Source organism: Scyliorhinus torazame, chromosome 8 (genome assembly GCF_047496885.1).
Source record: "Scyliorhinus torazame isolate Kashiwa2021f chromosome 8, sScyTor2.1, whole genome shotgun sequence".
NCBI lineage: Eukaryota > Metazoa > Chordata > Chondrichthyes > Carcharhiniformes > Scyliorhinidae > Scyliorhinus > Scyliorhinus torazame.
In genome coordinates this window covers 240,166,041-240,183,296 of record NC_092714.1, presented here as the reverse complement: position 1 = coordinate 240,183,296, position 17,256 = coordinate 240,166,041, and the positions used below count along the sequence as shown (strand labels likewise).

General features: G+C 42.9%; 1 protein-coding gene across 9 annotated transcripts in view; it reads left to right on the top strand.

Moving 5' to 3' along the window:
* Positions 1 to 17,256, top strand: part of LOC140428486 (receptor-type tyrosine-protein phosphatase T-like) — a 1,877,905-nt gene that overhangs the window by 1,126,582 nt on the left and 734,067 nt on the right. The window lies entirely within an intron of this gene.

Below are 17,256 nucleotides of genomic sequence, written 5' to 3'. Positions count from 1 at the left end.
CTCTTTGAATTCGTTCCATGAAATCTTTCACATCCACTTGAGAGAGGGTAGACAGGTGCTGATTGAACACCAAATCTGCCACTGCCTCAGTACTGCACTGGAAAGTCAGCCTTAATTTTTCATGCTCAAATCTTAGACTTGAACCCACAACCTTCTGTGACAGAGGTGAGAGATGAGCTGCCATGTATGTCACAGCTGACAGTGTGACAGTTGTGCAGCTAGGCTCGACCATAAGGGATTAGTACATTTGACTGACTGTTTCAAACTATATCTTTCTCAGTTATCAAAATTCCACTTTACATGCTGGAGTTCTATTGTATTTATTTTATAATGATGGAAAGGAGGATGATGGGGAAGGTCTTCTGAATGCAAGGCCAAATTACAGAGAACATTTATCCCGCCAAGAAAATGTCAAGGTTCTGTCACAATTATCTGGTCCTAATTGAGGAGAAGTGCCTTTTGCCGGCTCTAATTTGTGGTTTACTCTTGTCATCATCTCCCTATCATTTTGTGCTACCTTATCCTACAAAACCAGACTCGTGTTGAATGGTTCATGATGTATGTCGATGAATGTCATATTCTGAAATTCAAGTGCACAAATGGCATCAATAGCTTTTACAAAGACAATGCAATATGAAGGAGCTGCACATGCTAGTAATTGGCAGGATCTTGTCTTCTGTAGTGTCCTACAGCATGGTGGCACAGTGGTTAGCACTGCTGCCTCACAGCTCCAGAGTCCCACGTTCAATTCCAGCCTCGGAGACTGTGTGGAGTTTGCATTTTCTCCCTGTGTCTGCGTGGGTTTCCTCCAGGTGCTCTGATTTCCTCCCACTGTCCAAGTTAGGTGGATTGGCATGTTGAATTGTCCCTTTGTGTCCAAACGATTAGGTGGTGTTACTGGGTTACGGGGATTGGGTGAAGGCATGGGCTTGGGTAGGGTGCTCTTTCCAAGTGCCGCGGCAGACTCGATGGGCCAAATGGCCTCTTTTTGCACTGTTAATTCGATGATTCTACTGAAAGGTCAAATATGAATTAAGAAATACAATGTGAACTCTGATGGGATCTGTGGAAACCTGGAGACAAACTGAAGGAATACACAAGTCGTGATGAAAAGTCTCTGCGCACAACAATTTCTGCTGTGCCTGTTGGTTATTACTGGATGGGAAGATTCCAGGGTGGAACCCTGGCTCAAACAATCGTAATGTTTACTTTCTTTTCTAGAAAATATGGAGGAACAGTCACAGGGCTAACAATTAGTTTTAAACTACAACAAAAAGTTAAACATGTAACGTTTGATTATAATACAATAGTCCTTTACTCCCCCTTTAGCATTACAAATTAATAATAATAATTTTTATTAGTGTCACAAGTAGGCTTTACATTAACGCTGCAATGAAGTTACTGTGAAAATCGCCTCGTCCCAACACTATGCCGCCTGTTCGAGTACACTGAGGGAGAATTCTAGAATGTCTAAATCACCTAACAGCACGTCTTTCTGGACTTGTGGGAGGATACTGGAGCACCTGGAGGAAATCCACGCAGACACGGGGAGAACGTGCAGACACCACACAGAAAGTGACCCAAGTCAGGAATCGAACCCATGTCCCTGGCATAGTGAAGCAGCAATGCTAACCACTGTGCTAAATTATACAAAAAGTTTTCCAAAACGTAACTGCCCACTCTGAACCAAATGGCCGATTTGACTCAACCGATCTTCCCTGAATTTCTCTCACAGTTCCCCCAGATGATTGTCACATGGGAGTTTCCAAACTCTACTCTAAACAAGACTGGCTTTAAAATCTTCTTTGAAAACAATGCTTTCAATTAGCAGTTTTCATTAGGAATCCATTCCAGGTTTTCCAACTATCCTTTCAAACAAAACTTCTGCTCCACTTTTAACAAGAAATCCAGCACCAGGTTTTCCACATCTCCTTTCAGGTTTCCTTTATCTTAAGTGTTTTTACACAAGCTCTGAGATCCAGCCACTGATTTCCATAATAATTTCAATTCATGTTTCACTTCAGATATCTTTTTGGCTTTTCACCAGCCAATCTCTTCTCAGCTTTTGAACAGAACTCCGTTCTAGTACTTGTTTTTCCTGTTTCTTTGGCCTCAGACTTCTTACAAACCTCTCTTCATTTCACAGTGCAGAAGGAGGCTATTCGGCCCATCAGTTCTGCACTAACCCATCAAAAGGCCATCCTACCTAGGCGCAATCTCCTATCCTATTCCTGAAACCCCACCCTAAGGGGTCATTTGGCATTGTCAATCCACCTAACCTGCACATCTTTGGACTGTGGGAGGAAATCTAACCACCTGGAGGAAACCCATGCAGACACGGGGATGGGAAAACTCCACATAGACAGTCACCCAAGGTCGGAATCAAACCCGGGTCCCTGGAGCTGTGAGACAACAGTGCTAACCACTCTGCCACCATGCTGCCCTAGCTTCCTTAACTCGTTGTTTTTTAAGTCTCCAGCACTGCTTTTCTTAACCATCACTCCATAGTATGGGTTTTCTTCTAGCAAAGCTGAGAGACTTGTTCCCTCTCTAGCTTTCTATAGCCAACTGCTATGAAGTCAGTTAAAACACCCAAAAAGCCTTCCTACCCTAAAGATGCCCCTGATTGCTCAGCAATGACGTTTGACTTCTCTCAACTTGTTTACTTTTCATGCCATAATCCTCTCTAAGTAAAATAAAAGTACAGTTTGAACCGACCAAATCCTTACACTAGACCTTTGTCTAGCATGAATCCAACTATAATTTTACTCCTCTTGCATAAAACCTCTAAATTAAACCCACTTTAATATATATCTTATTTCTAATATTTAACAATACAAATATAAATCCCTTACTGACGCCTGTTTTCCTGACATGCCAAAATATGTAATCACTAATTTTGCTTTGACACTCCTATAGGCATTAACCTTTTCTTAAGACTAATTTCCTGTGCAGTGGTACTGGCACTGACCTAATAATCTTCCTCATTTCATTCTCCATGGCCCACCTTTTTGTTAAGCCACACACTAATGTTGAGTACCAATTTGCAGGTCTGTCTTTTACCTTTTGCAATATAATGAACTGAACCTGTGATGATGATTTTGTCTATGTCCAAATTGTACTTGACTTAAGACTCGGGTGGGGAACCTCATGCAAATAGTTTGTCAAAACAATTGTTATCATTCACGGCAAAAAATATATAATGCTGGTAACATCTACAGAGAGAGAAATAGAGTGAACATTTCAAGTCAATTACTTCTCATCAGAACAGGAAAGCGAAAGGTGTAACAGGTTTGAAGCAAGGCTAATCGCAAAATCACAGAATCATGGAATTATTAGAGGTAGGGAGAGGAGGGAGGGGAGGAAGTAAGAAAGGTGAAGATCTCTAATAGGGTGGAAGGCAGCAGAAATTAACTGACAAAAGGGATGTGTGGTGAATGTATTCACCTAATGCATGAGCTGTCTGTATAATGAGGTGACCTAAGACCTGGAAGGGATGATACGGTCTACTTCCAGGTACTATACTGGAACCCCGGTGGGCTCCGCCTCTGGCTCTGCCCTCATCGGGGCCATATATAGACCGGCCACCTGTGGGTGGCACTCATTTGCACAGCCAACTCTGGCAGGCGAGTTCATGGATAATAAAGCCTAATGTTCACTCGTTCTCACGGTCTCACAGTGAATTGACGGTATAACAGGATGGTTGTGCAAGATGGAAGGGGGAGTTAATGCAACAAGTAAAGAAACACAAAAATGTGACTAGAGAAGGTATGAATGGGAAGGTTTCTTGTGAGGCTGACCCCTGCTGCAGAATGCTCAGTGTGACAAATCAGTGTAGGCCAGACCTTTTATTGCAAATACATTTCACAGTTAGGACCTGGAGCTTGGATGTGGGATGGAGAGAATCCTCCCCGTGCACATGTAACAGTTCTGAACCATGAAAGACTATTTGGACATATATCTTAAAGGCCAGAAAACAGTGGGACTTTGCTGTCATTGAAGATAAATGAGAAAGATCAAAAAGCCCTTTGTCGCTTTTCATCAAAGTCCCAAGGGATTGTGTTCTGGTTAGAGCTGGCATCCACCAGACAAGGTACAGATATAAATCAGCAAATGGGGCAGAAGAAACTTTTATCTCCCTATCAGAAAATATGGATGGACTGAAATAAAATGCTCTGATGAACGAAGTTTAAAGGACAACATTCGGGTTTACAATATATCATCCTATCAAAGATCATAACAGAGTGAACTAACTGATATTCAGACTCTGTAAAGACAATTGTTGGATTAGAAAAGCAATTTTAAAGCGGTGTCAAAATTTATTAAAAACTAGTACAACAACGTTTTTCTCCAGCACCTTTTACATGAGATTGTGACAGGAGAGAGAAAGTTAATGTGTTTTTAAAATTGAATTTTGATAGACAATTGTCAATACAATTTTGGATCTTGATGTTGTATTTTTACTCGGTTTAGTTTTTCACTTTTGCTGAAAGTAGAGTTATATCGTACTCTCACTAACTAATCAATGAGCCTCTAAGTGCCATTGATTTGCAAAATTTAACTGTCCATTTGTAATATGTTTTATTTTATCTCAAATTGATATCAATTTCAAACATTTACTTTGTATCATTTTCGCACAGACATAATGGAGCCACTCTGTCTCAGCTTGTTAATTTTTGGGAGGGACCTGTGTCATCAATTAGTGGATTTTCCAATCTTACAATCCTGCATTTTTCAAGAATCTCCGAGTATCAAATAAGGATATTGTGGGTAAATTGGAGGTTCAAATGTGCTACTGAATTAGATTGGGGATCAGGATATGTCGAAATGAATGTATCCATTGACCATTTGCTATTTTGGACATCTTGAAACCTGAAGCTGACATGCTTCATAATAACCCTGTAGTGGTCCTTCTCAAAGATCTTCCGTGTTGCCAGTAGATTTGGGGAGGAATAGTCAGTGACTGGTAGATTGATGATAAGTTCATACGGTCTGAAGAAGATTGATGTCTTCTTAACTATTTCAGGGCAGTCAGAGAATAATTCTAGTGCCTCTGGTTTTGAAAATAATTTTAAGTGTCTCAATCAAGATGACAGGAATGTTAAGGAAGATATTGGAGTACCCACATAACAGAGAAAAAAAGTAGTATTCAGATTTGAACCTTCCAAAAACTTCCAAAGCATTAAGGTCAACAATGACTTTCATTGGAATGAGATGACTTCATACTGTGGCTGAATGCATCCCTAAATAACATAGAGTGACTGGATGATCTCCAGTATAATTGACCATCGAGCCAACCCACTCAACACACCCTTTTTATAATGATACCAACATATTTTAGCCTAAAAACTACAGTTGATATTTGTAAACATTTAATGCATTGATATGTACTTCCTCTGCGCACTGTTCTAACAGGCAATGGAATGTCATGTTAACCTTTAAACTTTAACAACTTCAATACCCCAAGTCCTTGGGTCACAAGCTTTTTGCATTTGTCTAAGGAGTGATGATGGATTGAAGGGTGAACTATAGTTGTCAAATTGTTATGGGCCTGGGTTTAGAAACTCCAAAGTGTATTATGGAGTTCACCTGACCTCTAACATTTTGTTGAATATGGCTAGGATGAGCACAAGCGCCTTCACTTGAGGTGTAATTCAACAGTCTTCCTAGACACTTTAATCAAAATAAGCTTTATTCTAAGAACGTAATTAACATTTATATAAACAAACAGCAAGATTTTTTTTATCAATTACAAACACAAAGACACCCCACAGCTACAGTAATCTATGTAAAACACTTAATGAATTCCCCCATTAACTGTTCCAATTCAAAAACAAAATCCCATAAACCAAAAAACCCTTTTCAAGGGTGTGGCCCAGCACACTGTATTCTCACTTGAATGAGACTGGCTTTCCCTGAGATTCTGACCCCGTCTCATCAGCAGGTTTAAACCCTTCTGGAAAGTAAACTATATCTTAAAAGCCACCACCAAGGTGATTTTTACTGGAACAGATATCTAAAATGAAATGAGAGAGAGACAGGCCAAAACATGTCTTTATTCTGTCTGATCCACAGCACTCAAATCAAAAACAAAAGCAAAAACAGCTCACACAGCCACAGCCCAGCTCCACCCACACAATAACATCACCGAAGCCATGTGATAAGCCAAAAACCTTTCTTAAAGGGACACTCACATGACAATAGTTAAGATAATTTCTACAAAGCATTAATTCTACGGGATACAGAACAAGAGAACTTAGGTCGAAAACTGGCAAAAGATAACGTTCATAAATAAAATGCCATTGGTACCTTATGATTGGAATGGGGTTATGAATTGTTTGAGTAGAGCCAAAACCTCTGCAATCACTTGAAAGCTGTGATGGGAAGATTGTAGGATTTTATGCAAAGGTGATTTGGAATGACTGAATGGTGCCCCTGAACTGTAACTATCTGTGTGATGTTATCTCTGCTGTGTTCCTCCTCTAATCATCTGTGATGATTCTTGCCCTGGAGGCACCTTGCTTGCTACATGACAGATGGGATGTGTCCTGTTCCTCAGATGTTTGCTTTGATAAACTTATTCATTCCTTTCCATCCTGTGCCCTCCCTCGAGTCACTGGAGCTTGATGGTTCCTCAATGGATACCACAATTGATTCAATCCAGAAGAGGCATCTGTCATGCTGAATGTGAACAAATTATTTATTTAGATATTAATGTGCAAATTGTGGTTTTAAGCAATTCATCACATTATTGTCTGAAAGCCTACAATTTTAAACATTAATTTTCAAACTATGAGTTTGATTTAATAAATTCAGATTCTTGATGCGGGAAGGTACGAGAATTTGTATCATCTCATGATATGTACTGTTGAAATTTGGAATGGAAATTTGTAGGGAGAGGGATTTGTCTGTATTTTGTATCTTTGATGTGTGTAAAAATGAATGGCATGGCATCTCTACTGGGATTGAACTTATTGAAATCAGAATAGCTGAAAATTTAGCCAAGTAAGCTTTGTCTATTGCTCTATTTATTTAGGTGTGGGACCTCGAATCCGGAAAAGCTGGTACCTCAACTTTATCTTGTATGCCTCTGAATCCCTCGTGATTCAAACTCTTTGCTAACTTGTTTTGACAACGTTTCTATAAAATTAAAAGTTAATAAATAAAGATGGAAATATTCCACTCAACGTGTAAAAGTATTGCTGATTAAGATGTCAGGGAAGAGCACTGAAGCGGACAGTGCAAATATAATCAGAAGTGAATTGAATGAGTCTCTGGAGAAAGGCATAGGTGAGAAAAGGGCTGGGGGCAGGGACAGGGCTTAACTATGGAAATAAGGAATGCGTACTTGGTTTAATGTTGGTTTGGGCAGCACAGTAGCATTGTGGTTAGCGCAATTGCTTCACAGCTCCAGGGTCCCAGGTTCGATTCCCGGCTTGGGTCACTGTCTGTGCGGAGTCTGCACATTCTCCAAGTGTGTGCGTGGGTTTCCTCCGGGTGCTCCAGTTTCCTCCCACAGTCCAAAGATGTGCAGGTTAGGTGGATTGGCCATACTAAAAAAAAAATTGCCCTTAGTGTCCAAAATTGCCCTTAGTGTTGGGTGGGGTTACTGGGTTATGGGGATAGGGTGGAGGTGTGGACCTTGGGTGCTCTTTCCAAGAGCCGGTGCAGACTCGATGGGCCGAATCGCCTCCTTCTGCACTGTAAATTCTATCTATGTAAATTAATAACCTTTTCTTATTCTTAGAGATTCAGTGTAGGCATTTTGTGCGAACATGCAGAAGGAACCCTCATAAAACCTTCACCTTTTATGTTAACTACGTCCAGCTAAGCTTTCAACACTTTTCTAGTTTCCCCTTGAATTTCAGCATGTATGTCTTTCGGAGGATCTTGTTGACCAGCAGGAACTAAACCAAACTCTTTAGTAGAGATGAAGCAATTGATTTCCAGTTGTTAAGGTGGTATATTACCATAATTTATTTAAATTGACAACGCTAGCTTAACTTACTACCGGCAGTTAATTACTATATGCGAATTCCCCCCCATGGAATTGGAAACAATTATGTCGAAAGAAAACATGAAAGTGCCTTGCTCAATATTGTGCTCTCAGCAAAATCTGGCACAGTCTATCCAATACAGCTGTGCAAACAGAATCATTGGGGGTAGTCACTGCTTCTCTAAAACTGAATGGTATGAATGAAAAGTGATCAGGGTTATTTGTGTTTTATAAATGTTAATTTATGCAGAATTTGCTTTTGCAGATTGAGCAGAAATGGGAAGAAATGTTTTCATACAAAGCAATAGTAAAATATCAATTGCTTTGCTGTAATTGGTTATTGTGACAGTGGAATTAAATAAATATTTGAATAAAAAGAAATATCATATCATAGAATTTACAGTGCAGAAGGAGGCCATTCGGCCCATCGAGTCTGCACCGGCTCTTGGAAAGAGCACCCTACCCAAGGTCCACACCTCCACCCTATCCCCATAACCTAGTAACCCCACCCAACCCTAAGGGCAATTTTGGACACTAAGGGCAATTTATCATGGCCAATCCACCTAACCTGCACATCTTTGGACTGTGGGAGGAAACCGGAGCACCCGGAGGAAACCCACGCACACATGGGGACGATGTGCAGACTCCGCACAGACAGTGACCCAAGCCGGAATCGAACCTGGGACCCTGGAGCTGTGAAGCAATTGTGCTATCCACAATGCTACCGTGCTGCCCCTAATAGGAAAGGAAATAGGAAAGAGGGGTTAGCATAAACGGTTCCAGTTGAAGACAAAGCATCAGTACAGGTATGGTTTTATCATGAATTAAATGTTTACCTGGAATAGTGCATTTTGGATATTTCAATCTTAAGGGGTGGCATGGCAGCACAGTGGTTAGCATTGTTGCTTTCCAGCTTCAGGGTCCCAGGTTCAATTCCCAGCTAGGGTGACTGTCTGTGCAGTGTCTACACGTTCACCTAGTGTCTGCGTGGGGTTCCTCTGGGCGCTTCCTTCCAAAGATGTGCAGGTTAGGTGGATTGGCCATGCTCAATTGCGCTTAGTGTCCGAAAAGGTTAGGTGGGGTTACCGGGTTACGGGGATAGGGTGGAGGTGTGGACCTAAGTAGGGTGCTCTTTCCAAGGGCCGGTGCAGACTCAATGGGTCGAATGGCCTCCTTCGGCACTGTAAATTCTGTGTAAAGTAGAATTTTTCAGGCTTTTTTAGCCTTTGAATTTTTAAGAATTGTGCAATAATACCTCATTGTTTATTATATTTGTGTCACTGAGATATTTACACCTTGCAGAAAAACAACAATTTCAAGGTTCAGAATTCAGGTATTGGCACTGTTAGACACTTGGCATCTTATGGCCATCATCTAAAACTCACTGTAAAATACATTAATATTATCGGACATAATTTTTGTTGTCATAGGGTGACCATTTGAATCACAGAGATTTGAGCTTAGATTATTTGCTTTTGTCCTTGCTTTTCGATTGTTAAATTAGTTTACTCATAATGAATTATCTCAGGACTTCATTGTTATTTTAGGCCCGCAGTAACGTCGATATAATTGGTTAAACCTTGCTGAAGCTGGGATCACACAGTATGCATCATTAGTTAGATTTTCTCCTGCACCCTTTATCTCAAATATAATCGGGAACCATAATGCTGGAGGTATGAAGGCAATTGGTCTTCTGGGACCTTAGTGAATGACAGACCAACAACCTATCTCCTTAACCACTGATATTTCAGGATTTAGAAAGAAACAGAGTGAATGGCAGAGAAGGAAATTAGAGGAATTAAAGTCAAATCAGATACAGGAAAATGAATAAATAGGGAAAAATAAAGATTGGATTAAGAGAAAAATAAACAGAAAGGAAGGGTAAGAAAGACGCTACATTTAATTTTTTTAAATCTCTATGGGGCATTTACAACATGTAGGAATTAAACACAACAGTTAACATCATTCCCTTTCTCCATTTTCAGAAACTCAAGTGACAGGAGGTTATGAATCATATCACAAATTACAATAGTTGCAAATGCAAACTATTTCAGATTCTGGAAATCTGAAATAAAACTAGAAAATGCTGGGAATGCTCAGCAGGGCAGGTGGGTGAGAGAAACAAGAATTAATGGGCGGAATTTAATACCTACCCCTGGGGTGACTTTGGTGGTGGGGGGCATTTAATTGGGTGGGTGGATAGGGACTCATTGCCTTCCTACCTCTGCCCCAATTACGTTTGGGCGGAGATGCTTGTGGATGGCTTTCATGCCTCACTGCCAATTCAGGCCCTTAAGAAGGCAATTAATAGCCATTTCAGGGCATCTCCCTGCTCCTATTGGAGGACTTGCAATGTGGGTGGGAAGCCCAAAAGCAAATACTGTTGGGCACCACTGGACCAGTAATCCAGCGACCACAGTAATGCTTTGGGGACCTGGATTCGAATCCCGCCATGGCAGATGGTGAAATTTGAATTCAGTAAAAACCTGGAATTCAAAGTCAAATGGTGACCATGAAATCCATTGTTGATTGTCATTAAAAACCCAACTGGTTCACTGATGTCCTTTCGATAAGGAAATCTGCCATCCTTACATGGTCTGGCCGACATGTGAATCCAGATCCACAGCAATGTAGTTTACTCTAACCACCCTCTGAAATTGCCCAGGAAGCCATTCCGCTTGAGGGAAATTAGGGGAAAGCAATAAATGCTGGCCCAGCCAGAATGCCCATATCCCATGAATGATTTTAAAAAAACACTCAATCGAGGGAGCTAGCATCAAGTAGCAGGGAGCCCACTGAGAGCCACCCACTACTCTTGCTGCCAACCGCCCTCCATTCTCCCTCATGACCAAAACACCACACCCCCATTCCATCATCACTTACCCGTGGCTCGAGTCCTTCAGCAATCCTGGGCCTCCTTACTACCAGCAACTTGATGTTGCCAAGCAATACAGAGTTTTGCACCTCTGATTGGCCAGCAGCGCTCAGGGGAAGAAGCCCCTCTTGATTCCACGGAAGGCCCATAGTTGTCCAGTTAAATGACTGAATGGCACTTAATTCTGCATTCTTTCCTGAAAGGAGGCATCATCGGGATCTCACCAGATCTCCAGCTAGATCCCTATTGTTTGTATTAAATATCACCCAACATGACCTAAAACTAGTTGCCTGAAATGTTGTCCCTGTGCGTTTCTGAACCCTCCTACATGGTGTGGGAGACAGTCATTCATGGTATTTTCCCCAGGATGGGCTCACTTTCCAATTAAGGGCGACAGGTGGGCTCTTGAAGCTAGAGGGCCATTCAACTTGAAAGGAGCAGCAGGCTGAAATAGAAGGTAAGCGAGGAGAGGGCACTTCAAAATAGAGGCACCCTCTTTCTAACATTTTTGAACTAAAATTATAAAATGGCTTTTGTAAGCTGTGCCACCATAATGGAATGGGGGGAAGCTACCCACAGGTTACATGCAGGCAGCTAGGCTGGGACTCTAGGTCTACTTGGTGCTGACTCCAAGCAGTTAAACTGGTCCCCATCACCTCTGCGAAGCCCAAAGAATCCCAGTCAGCCTTCTTTACCTTAATGTGTCCTTAGATAGCCCTTACCAGGCCGTGTTGTATACCCACTGCATACAGCTGGGTAACCATACCACCCTCAAAAAATGGCCCAGGGACTGGATGGAACCAGGGAGCAGCATGCAGGCTTGTGGCACTATTTTTAGTGTCCACATGCCTCGACCCTGGTCCCAGCGGAGCCTAACAAGTCTGTTAGCGCTGTTTTTCAATCTCTATAGATGCTGCCAGCCCTGATTAATATTTCCTGCATTTTGTGTTTTTGCAACACAAGCTGCAGAGTGGTTTGCATTCTATAAAATGCTCTTATTTTTCTACTTCTTGTTATCTTTCTTATGAAAAGCGTTTAACGGTGAGGGATCTCAGGAGAATATGTATGTTGAAGATTAGTGGCTGCATTACATTACAGATATTGCATACGCAGTTATCAGAAGCAATGTAAATTGGTTAGCGTAAGGGAGAAGAATCCTCTTTGCCCTACCAATGTTATTTTTGATCGTCCCATTGATACAGCTCCAAACGTCACTCTGTGATTCTATGGACAGCAGATGATAAATCTCTTAAACCCTACTGAGATCCTCCATTACCTGGAAAAACACACTGCGCTACTTGCTTCACTGCATTTGATGCCCCTGATAGTAATTAGCTCACATCCCTGGGAAAGAGTTGCTCTGTTCTCACTGAGCGAGACTGTAACTGACTCTTTACAATTTTGTTCAAGATTTTTAATGCAGTCAAGTGAAGTCTGCTGTGTCTGCTATATTAGCAAAGTGTAAAATAGTAAGCAAAAGAGTGAATGACTAATATTGTCTAGTGTCTTTTCAAGCCCAAGTATGGTAATCTTATCTAGATGCCATAATAATGATTTGTGTGGGTGGTGGAAGAATTTATTCTGATGTGAAGATTAGAGTCAGGGTAAAGGAAACGTTTCTCTGCAGCTGCGTCTGTGATAGATGGACCAGGGATGATTAAAATGGAAATAAGTATTCGACTCGTCAATGGAGGTATTTTTCAGAAATTCTGCCTCCAACCCCTTGTTAAACAATGAGTGGGGAGAGACATAACCGTTGTGGCAGTTTTTTGTACCTGCAACTAAATTGGACTACAAGGTTATGGGTTCGGGTTGCACTCCAAGGGCTTCAGAATATAAAGCGAGGCAAACCCTCAGTGGCAGCACGGTCAGCTGAGATGTTCAAGCAGAATCCTAGCTGCTCTCTTGAGGGCAGAAAGATCCCATGCACAATTCGAAGAAGAGCAGGAGAGTTATCTCTGGTGGCCAAGCCAATACTTAACCTTTCAATTAACATCACTAAAGACAAATAAAAGGTCCATCGGATCACTATCACTCTTTGTAGAGTTTGCTAAGCTCAAATTGGCTGTTATGTTTCCTACATCAAGGGCGGAGATCAACCTCTCCACCTTATGTCCTGGCATGGCGGGGGGGCCTGCTGGAATTTTTGACGCTTGAAAAGGTCAAATGTGAACTGAGGGGAAGGATGGAGTGGTTCTACAATTCTTGGGCATTATTCATTATGCACTTTCGAGAATTGGATAACATCGAACATTGGGGGCTTGGGGCTGGGAGGGTTGGGGGGGGGGGAGAAGGACTGTATGTGTCAATGGTGACTATGGGTAATTCCTGATTCCTTTTTGTCATTTGTTTATGTTAACATGCGGGCTAATGTTTGGGGGTTTGGTGGGAGGATGGGATCGGTGTTATTGATATGGGGATTGACTTTACATTCATTACTGATTATTGTTTATTGTTGGGTGTAAATTTGGGAGAAAATGTGAAAAATGAGAATTAAAAAAAATATATTTTTTTTAATGTTTCCTACGTCACAACAGTGACAACACTTTAAAAAAAACTTAATTAGATGTAAAGCATTTTGGAACATTCTGGGGTTATATAAGATGCTATATAAAAGCAAGTCTTTTTTCAGTGCTACATTACAGCAAGGCCCTTATGATTACTTAACTGATCATATTGTATTACCCTGATGCTTGTTGGTTTAATAATGTTATTGTTGGTGATTCTTTGCTCTAAACTGATGATGCCTCTGAAGCATTCAAGCTTTCTCGTTTGGCCAAGTTATTGAAACTAGCAAGCACACAATAAACATACAGTGCTGTAATTACATTCGGATTTTGAAAAAGAACAGATTTTGAAAAGCGGGACTGTTCAAGGAGTTAATAGTGAACTTTCTGAGTAAAATGATTGATTCTGCACAGTGCTGTTTCATGATGATGAGACTGCATATAACCACAGCATAGGACTGGGCCAAAGCAACATATTAACTTATGATTTCACCGATGATTTATAGAATCCAAGAATATTGTAAACAGAAGAAGTGAGTAAGGTTATCCTTACAAAATCTTGATGGGGGGAGGGGTGTGTGGTGGTGGGGAGGGGCAGTTAACGCAGCAATAGTTGGTCTTTCCATAATCTTCTCACTTTTGTTGTCAACACATTGAAGGATTCAACGATAAACTGTTTGAATTGCCAGTCAACCTTAATTAATATTACAGTAAGGAAGACTAAAAGGATTTGCAATGAGCACAGCATTACTCAAGTCAGAAAGCATCAAGCAATCGTAGTGTAACAGCAACAGCTTGCATTTATAGAGCACCCTTAATATGCAGTAACACATTTGCTTGTTCATCCTTCAAGGCGACGATGATGGTGTTCATTGTCCGGGCTGTTTGGTCACATCGTGGGTACAGGGTTGACTGCAAAGCCCAGTCTTACACTCGAAAGTTCTGTTGCAAATAGGACAGGATACCACAGACAATTGTGTTTTAGACAGGATTTCCTCTCCTTGTATTTTCTCTCTGCCTCTTAGATGCGTTTGCTTTTGAATGAGGTCACATCGTTTTACTTGGTCGCACCAGTCCAGCGACACTCGGCCAGCTTCTCCTCGGATTCACATTTGAATCAAAGTTCTTAAGTGAAGCCTTCAGAGTGACCAGAACCTCCATTGACCACCATGAGAGTGCACCCTAGCTTCAAGCTCTTAATTGGATATTAAAGTTGACACCCAGCCAAAGATGTAGAAGTTAGGACAAGTAAGCTTGGTCAAAGGAGGAGATTTCAAAGTGTGTCATTTGGAGGTGGAAAGGCATAAAGGTTCAGGGAGGCAAGGTGGGCTACAATTGGGGAAGTGCAGAGTTCTCAGATGGCTGCAGGGCTGAAGGAGATTGCAGAGATAGGGAGAAGTTGGAGGGCATTGAACAAAGGGATGAGAATTTTTAATTTGTCATGTTTTTTTCAAAATTTGTCATGTTGGTGACTAGGAACCAACGTATACCATTGAGCTCAGAGGTGTTGTGTGAACAGAATGTGGTGCAAATAAGGATATGGGTAGCAGAACGTTGGATCAGCTCAAGTTTATGGAGGGTGGCAGATGGGAATTCATCCAGGAGAGTACTTGAACAGCTGGATGTGGAGCATTTTAACAGCTGCTGGGATGAGGTAGGAGTTAGCCTATAATACGAAAGTATGATGGAGAATCTATGGTGCTGGAAGCTCTGTTCAGGGTCAGAGGGGGCACTAAGGTTCCAAATCAGATTCTCTCTCAGTCAGTGGTCCCTAGAAGGAGATTGTTTTGGTAGCTAAGGAATAGACTTTTTGGTGGTGATCCAAAAGCAATGGAGTTGATATTGATCATCCCAATAATGGGTCTGAGGGAGGATTAAATTTTATAAAATGAAGTAAACCTCCCAATCCCTCCATGTACAGGCCTGTTGACATTTTTCTGTGCCTATTTCTTCTCTATACCAAATTTGAATTTACGGTTTGATTAAAATTTAACATTACCAGTCAAGTTTCCCAGGATCCAGAAAATCCAGTCACGAAATAGAGCTGCAGTCTCCAGAAAATACATGGAAGTACATATCCTCCGGCGCCGGTTTTCAGGCGGGTCGGGATCACGCCACGCTGGTCAGGGGCCATTGGCAGCGGCCCCCCGGCAATTCTCCAGGCCCCGATGGGCTGAGTGGCCATCGGTTTCTGGCCAGTCCCGCCGGATAAAATGGACATGCTCCCACATGGCGGGACCTGGCTGATAGACCGGCTGGTGCGGTCCTCGGTGGGGCGTGGGGGGATCCGGCCCCCGGGGGGGGGGGGGGGGGGCCCACGGTGGTCTGGCAGGCGATCAGGGCCCACCGATCTGCAGGCGGGCCTGTGCCATAGGGGGAACTCTTTCTTTCCGTGCCGGCCTCTGTAGGGCTCCGCTATGGCAGGCGCGGAGAAGACACCCCCTGCGCACGCGCAAGAATACACCGGCCAGTCTGCGCATGCGCTAACTCACGCCGGCCCTTCGACTCCAGTTGGCACGGCGCCAACCCCTCCGCCGCCGGCCTAGCCCCCGGAAGTGCAGAGGATTCCGCAACTTCCGGTTGGCCCGACGCCGGAGTGGTTCGTGCCATTTTTTAACGCCGGCGTCGGGCCATCGGGGGATTCTGAAGAATCCCGCCCTTGCTTTCTGTAGCATGCCTTGTGGACCAGGAGGAGCAAGAGTGCCCCCCCTCAGAAGCTTTTAGCCATGTCATCCCCACCCCATCTCCCAGTACGATCTCTCATTTCTGAATGCCTCTGTTTTTCTCCATCCCCACCAAGTCTCGGTTTGGCCCCCCTTCCTCTCAGTTGCTGGAAACTCGCCTCAGGTCTGTCCTCAGCTCTCCTGCACCCTCGCTGCCTCATCGTAAATATTGGGCCTGGTGGATTCAGTCTTCCCAATTTTAATTGTGAGAAATTGTTGCTTCTCCAATACTGGATGTCAGATCAGCAGCATGATGAGCCAAAGGCAGAAGTTGAGAGATGCTGGACGGAATTCTCCTGCCTGGGACTAAGTCCTGAAGCCGAGGTGGGGACAGGGACGGTGAGCTGCTAGAAATCACACCGTCTTGTGTGACCCAAACCTCATTAATTATACAGTCAGGGGGTTTCCCAATGTTTCATGCAGTTGTGCGGCCAGGATGGCTCACGTCCCGCCATCATATCTGGGTACCATTTTTAAAAGGCATCTGGATATCACTGGCCTACTCAAAATAATAGATCCTGAAAATGGATCTCTGAAGCTCGAAGACGGACCTCCTCGAAGACACGATCCATCAGATAGATGCTCCCCTCATCCATTGCTGTGTGTTCCAGGGTCCCTGGTAGCTGGAGGCCTCCATAACAAACTCCAGAGGCAGCACCAGGCCTTTTTCAGGTACATCCCAATATGTACACAAAACATTCATCCAAATATGATCTGGACTGTCGTGATTTCCCACTGGCAAAGCGGATGATTGGGGTGGTGTACGGGAGGGTGGGTTGCAGTTGTGGGTGGGTGTAAGGGAGCGAGTCCATTTGGGCCTTGGGGATGCAAATTGGTTTCACGCCAGCCTCTGATGGGAATCCCAACCTACCATGGTAGCCGGGTGCGGAATACCCTACCGCCATTTTACGTTGGCATGAAACTGCTTTTTGGACATCCTGCCGCATTCCCCCACCCTGTCTGCCTCCAGGGTCATGGGAGAATTCCACCCATGGTGGTGAGTAATTGTGCCCTCGAACACTTCTGAGAATCATGCTCGTCAAACTAATTGGCCATCATGAGTTGACCATTAACATGTCAGCTGCCCACATTCTAAAGTCAAGGATATGGATGTGCCATGGAGGATCCGTTAGCCCCCACAATACACATAAGAGT